Below are 6,529 nucleotides of genomic sequence, written 5' to 3' on the forward strand. Positions count from 1 at the left end.
TTGCCGACGATTTTTATATACCTTTTTCTATCAAACCGATCATTTTGACCAGTGTAATATGCAGTTGTAAAATATAAAATTTTCAAACGAAATATTTAGAAAAATTCCTAAGATTATTAGAAAATGTTAAATAAAATTTCAAGATAAATTCTTGTGAACAAATGACACAAACAGTCATTTTGACCGGCTGGTAGTTCTATTGTTACAAAAATTATATCAATAGCCCATATACTTACCAACAACTCACCCATTCATCGGAAGAAGGGCACTGCTTCAAGGAAAAAGTTTGCCGAACAACAACAACAGCTGAAAAATTACTGTTAATGTTTAGTTCGTAACATTTTAGTGAGTGAATTATCGCGATTGACATATTCTACAAACTTTTTTCTATTTAGCAACAGGTCAAGAACATGTTAATCCATACCTCTCACACTAAAGGTCACGAGTTCAATTCTCACTCCCGACATTCTTCCCAAAATGGAAGTAAAAGTGACGAACCAGCCAAAATGTGTTGAAAGTCACTATAATAGAGACAATAAAGGAACATGTCAAACGCGAGAATTCACACACAAAAATGTTATGAGTAAAATATAATTTTTTTAGGAGTTTCCATACAAAAATGCCACATAGTCCAGAAACTATAAAAGATAGCAAGTTGACGTCTTCGACAAAAGTTTTTATTTCACTAAGATCCAAAACTTTATCGAGTTCACTATATCTCTATCTTGTCTTTAAACATAATGAGGATTAGTTGTAATTTTTTCAAAGAAATCATGAAAAATTTGTAGTTTGAAAATATTTTTCCCTGTAAATGTGTCCATATTCCAATGTATGAGTGGCTTATAAGGGCTATTCATAATTTTTTTTTTTGGGAATTTTTAAAAATACCTTTAAGAGAAAAATGAATTTCAATTTTGAAATAGTTTAATAATACAGGTCGGACTAGATTATCCAGAGTATTGATTTTTTTTTCTCTCCAAATAATCGAACCTTCCGGATAATCGAGTCAAAACAATTTTCTTCTTTATTTGTTTTTTTTTTGCATGTATTTTCCGTTTTTTGAAAATAAAAGAGGAATTTGATTTTTGATTCATCCCCTTAAAGTTAGAAAACACCTTTCTCACATGAAAAAATTGGTTTATCCAGATTCTCTCAGGAGGTGATCATATTTGATGAAAAAAATCCTCCTACGCATATGTTCGAATTTCAACAATGACGGAGTTACAGAACTTTTTTTTTGATTCGGTCTCTGTTGCTTCAAACTGGTTCTACATTAAAAAGTACACTACGGAAGACGATTATGATGCTTTCATTTAAGAGATGAGAAAATTTAGTACAGGTATAGTAGTGGAACAACTAAGTTAGTGAATTTTAATAACATTTTGGAAGTGAAAAACTTAAAAGTTAATAAGTTTTAATGTGTTATTATTAATTTTATCCTAAAAATTTATATTAAACAATATTGTTTCTACAATTTAAAATGAAGTTCTTTAACCGCTCCACAATTTGTTATTTGACGCACAACTTCTTCTTCTTCTTGAATGGTGTTAACGTTCCCTATGGAACTTTTGCCGTCTCAACGTATGCATTAACTAGCGTCATTTATTAATACTTAGTTGAGATTTCTTAATCCAAATAACACGCCTTGAATGTATTCCGAGGGGCAAGCTCTAGAATACGCGTGACCAAAGTGCAAGTCGAAGAAAATTTCTCTGACGAAAACGGGAGTCGAACCCGAACACCCGGCATGATAATGTGAGACGCTAACCACTCGGCCACGGGTGCACGCACAACTTCTATCTTTCCTAATTTGGCTGCAATATTGATATAAACAATTCCTGGTGAAAATTCATGCAAAATCTTCAAATATCACGATTTTTACCCCACTGTACATGTAAATAATAGCCATTTAAACTTCACCTTAACTTTGAAAGGTTACATTTGTTCATGAAATAATAATTCATGAAATGATATTTTTTCCAAACTGAATATAATCGAGTCCAAAATTGTATATAGTCGAATTACATATAATCGAGTCTGTATATAATCGAGTCCGACCTGTACTGTATTCTATTAAAGGGTGTGTCACATCAAATTGCATCACGGAAAAAACGCTGTAGAAATTTAATTTTTAGGAATTATATCTTCAGCTTTCGCTTTAAAATCAGATAAGAGTGTATAGATCACGTTGGCCATGCTTCACTGTAAATTTTTCGTAAATTTGGAAAAATTTCGTCGAACGAAAAAGAGCGTCGTGAATTAATCCTGTGCACTCATTTCGAGAATCCGGAGTTGTCACATCGGGACATCGGTAAGATGCTGGGAATCGTCCAATCCACGGTCAGCAGAGTACTAAAACGATACTTCGAGAACCTAACCATCTACCGGAAGGTGAAGAACGGCAAAAATGGATGCTCCGTCAGTGAAAAAGATCACAAGCGCGTAGTTAAGCAGTTTAGACGTGATCCGAGAAGTTCGGTCGGGGATGTCGCCAATAAGCTGAATTTGTCAAGTTCATTCGTCCAGCGGACCAAGCAGCGGGAGGGCCTGCGTACATACAAGGTTCAGAAGGCTCCTAACCGCGACGAAAGGCAAAACATGGTGGGGAAGACGCGAGCCCGGAAGCTGTACACCGAAATGCTGACGAAGCCGCATTGCCTGATAATGGACGACGAAACCTACGTCAAAGCGGACTTTCGTCAGCTGCCGGGCCTGTTATTCTTCTCCGCAGAGGACAAATTCAGCGTTCCGGAGGAGATTCGCAAGCAGAAACTATCCAAGTTTGCCAAAAAGTACATGGTGTGGCAAGCGATCTGCTCTTGCGGAAAGCGGAGCGCCCCCTTCGTGATGACCGTCACGGTAAACGGGCAGGTTTACCTTAAGGAGTGCCTACAGAAGCGCTTACTACCACTATTGAAGCAGCACGAGGGCCCGACCATTTTCTGGCCGGATCTCGCTTCGTGCCACTATTCAAAGGACGTGTTGGAGTGGTACGAAGCCAACGGGGTCACCTTCGTGCCAAAGGAAATGAACCCGCCCAACGCGCCGGAGCTTCGCCCAATAGAGAAATATTGGGCGATTATGAAGCAGGCCCTCCGGAAGAACCCAAAAGTTGTCAAATCGGAGGCGGACTTCAAGAGAAAATGGATTTCTGTTCAAAAAAAACTACAACTTGACGTTGTACAGAACCTTATGGACGGGGTAAAGAGGAAGGTACGAGCATACGGGCTTGGGCTCGAAGTATAAAAAATGGAAAATGCCAAAAGTTGTTTAATAGTTTTTATTTTACTGTCTAAAATTTTCAAAAGGATCGCTCTACTGGGCGAATTTCTACAGCGTTTTTTCCGTGATGCAATTTGATGTGACACACCCTTCAGTCAAATCATTTCATTGGATACCAATATTGAGGGGATTGCAAAAAATACATAGTCGACCATTTTGTGGCGGCGACCTTTTCGAATTTATGTTGTTCATAGTGTAATGTATTCTCAAAATCAAGCCATTCAGCCATTTTTTTGTGGCGGCCAAATTGAATTTTTCAAGATCATGGAATACGCAATTTCATAATGACAGTAGAATAAAATGTATGTTCCAAATTTCAGATCAATCATTCAACAGATCAAGCAGAATGAAATCATTCAAAAAGTAATTAGCTGTTTGGGGGCTGCGGCCATCTTTAAATTGGATTTTTCATTATCTGCTATGTTCTACTAGTCGAGAACTTTCTTTTGATACATTTTTGGGCATTTTTCATAAATAACTGTGTTCTACTAGTCAGTCGCTTTCATTTGATACCATATTGATGGGGTTCTGAGAAAATATGTAATCCGCCATTTTGTAGTGGCCGCCATCTTAGATTTACATTTTTCATAAATAACTGTATTCTACTAGTCAAGCCCTTTCATTTGATATCCATATTAGCTATTCAATATAGAATTATTATACAAATTGTTCAAAATTTCCGAAAATCAAAAATAAAATACTCCGGATAATCGAGTCCGACCTGTATTAATATTTAATATGCATAATATTTTTCCAAAATATTTTTTGGCCGTTTTTCAATGTAAATTTCCTATATTTCATTCTTTGACCAAATTTTTTTTGGTATTATCGTTTTTAAGCTATGAATTTTTAGAAAAAAAATAAGAAAGAAAAATGGCACTTTTAAAAAATTAGTCTGTTCCTAAATACTTCAAGTATGCAAAGTTGCTTAAATGACCAATGCTTTTACACTCAGAACGTCGCACTGCTATCTGAGATTGTGTAACTCCTAAGACGCGTTCGTATGCCATTCGTCTATTATCTATTTGGATTATCCTATTTACGAATTTGGGGCGACCTAACAATCACTTTAGATATTCCGAATTTCCGTGGGGTGTGTTAAATACTGAACTTTTCCATCGCTTGTATTTTCCCAATCATGTGAGTTCATTCATATTCTAGTCATTTCCATCACCTATAATAACCTACTAGTTTAATGTAATCCAAAGGAATTTTCACTGATTGTCAGAAAAAAAGTACTTATTGTCCTTATGATTCTGAAACAATTTTCACCTTGTGCAAACCTTCTCAGATTCACCTTCCGCAGACTCCGCCAGAGCTTCTGTAGCCTTAATCCCAAATGAATCTCGAAAATGTCTTAATTAACTTGCGAAAAGCTCTTCAATGTTTCATTTCACGAGAAGCACCCTCCCGAATGGACTTCGAACCGACAAGTACCGATGCTCAGTCAGTCAAACAGCTTGGTTCAAATAATTAAAAGCAGACGAACGAGAGAAAAAAGACGCACAAAGTGAATCGTTAGATTGTTTCGCCTTTATGACATTTTGAGCACCATCTTTAAGTTGAATTTCTCTTGCTGCAGCTGATGAGCGTCTGCCGAACAACGGTTCGGGCTAATCTTAATTGTGTTCGTTCGCTGGATCAAATAATTAATTTGGATTCGTGGTTGCAATCGCAGCACTGGTAGACTGACCAAATGAGAGTAATGACATCGAATGACAAGCATTCTCATTTTTTTCTGTTGGTGTATAGCTTCGAGAAGTTCTACTATCCGTGTTAAGTGATGAAATTCTTATGCTCATAGCAACGGCTATTGAACACGTGAGATAGAAATAGTAATAATAGATTCACACCCCCTTGAAAAATCTGTATCGAATGCATCAAAAAAAAATATCGTTTGAATAAATAATGAAGACATTTGTATTCGTTTTTCTGAGCGTTATTTTCGAGATCATTAGTGCTGAAATCAAAACTGAATTTTAAATTAACAACAAACCGAAATAGTTCTTCGCGCTGATTGCCGGATTCGAGCGTGTTATCGACAGCTAATTTAGTTTAAATAACTACCCACGAAACGACACACATCCCAACGACGTGGCAAGAAAGTGGCATTTTCTCACAGACGGTATCCAGGATAAGATAAAGACATTATATGAACGCTACCAGCGCCGTCAAAATCGTCAACATCCAAGATTCCGGGCAGCCTCTCACGACCGAATGAGGTAATAAGTAGCAACCGAACAAGACGAGATCATTATCACCTCCTGTGCTTTGCCTCATCTCGGTCCACGCATGAAATGGAACACATTACCGCACGGTAAATGATTTCACATCAATCAGAATAATGAGCATGTTTGTTGGTGCTGCCGGGAGGGAAGATTATCACCGCCCTGAACACTGAACACATAGCAACAACAGTTTTGGGCGTGAAAGGCAGCTAGTAAACAGGCAAATATAAACGTAAACAATGTCTTTTGCTCTTCATCTCGATGGTCACCGTTTCACCCTCTTCTATTCGTAACATGCGTAACAGGCTCCAACTGATTGAAGATGATCGAAACGATGGGAAGAAATGAAAGAAGTCGTAAACAAAACTATCTCTTTCTGCTACAGGGACCAGCAAGACGAGGTGGCCGAGTGGTTAAGGCGTTGGACTGCTAATCCAATGGGCTCTGCCCGCGTGGGTTCGAATCCCATCCTCGTCGGTAACTTTTTTGGAGAAATAAATAATATCCATCGATAACTGTCTTTGGATATTATTAAAAATCCAGGTGAGCTGCATTTTGAATGATAAATAAACTATGCATCATTACGCTACATAGTGTTCCAAAAAAATGCTGGTAAAAATGCTTCCTATACTCGCACATAGGTCTGATAGACTGAGAATCAATGAGGTGTCTGAATTAAATGACTATTGAAACTGAATGAAGTTAAAGAAAAAAAAATCTGTACTTTCCTCACTCAGATATATATTTTTCTTTAGGCGTTATTGGTATTTAATAACGCCTAAAAATACACGATAGCAATATCACAGAGACGCACACAGCCTTTGAGTACACAAGTTACGATTTTTCGCGCGAGTACAGGATTTTGAAGAAGAGGATATAATCGAATGAAAAAACTGTAGAACATATGTTTTCTTCAACTTCATTAAATTTTAACCCTTTGCGGTCGTTTTTAATTTTTTATATGGGTGTCGTACTGGTCGGAATTAATTTCTCTTGAAAGAGCATGTTCTCGGTGTTTA

At 37.1% G+C, this 6,529-nt stretch overlaps 1 non-coding gene across 1 annotated transcript; it reads left to right on the forward strand.

Moving 5' to 3' along the window:
- Nucleotides 1-5,905: 5,905 nt before the first annotated feature.
- Trnas-gcu (transfer RNA serine (anticodon GCU)) lies at nt 5,906-5,987 on the forward strand. The gene has a single exon. It is a non-coding gene; the product is annotated as a tRNA-Ser (tRNA).
- Nucleotides 5,988-6,529: the final 542 nt, after the last annotated feature.

The sequence above is a fragment of the Toxorhynchites rutilus genome, chromosome 3 (assembly GCF_029784135.1).
Source record: "Toxorhynchites rutilus septentrionalis strain SRP chromosome 3, ASM2978413v1, whole genome shotgun sequence".
Lineage (NCBI taxonomy): Eukaryota > Metazoa > Arthropoda > Insecta > Diptera > Culicidae > Toxorhynchites > Toxorhynchites rutilus.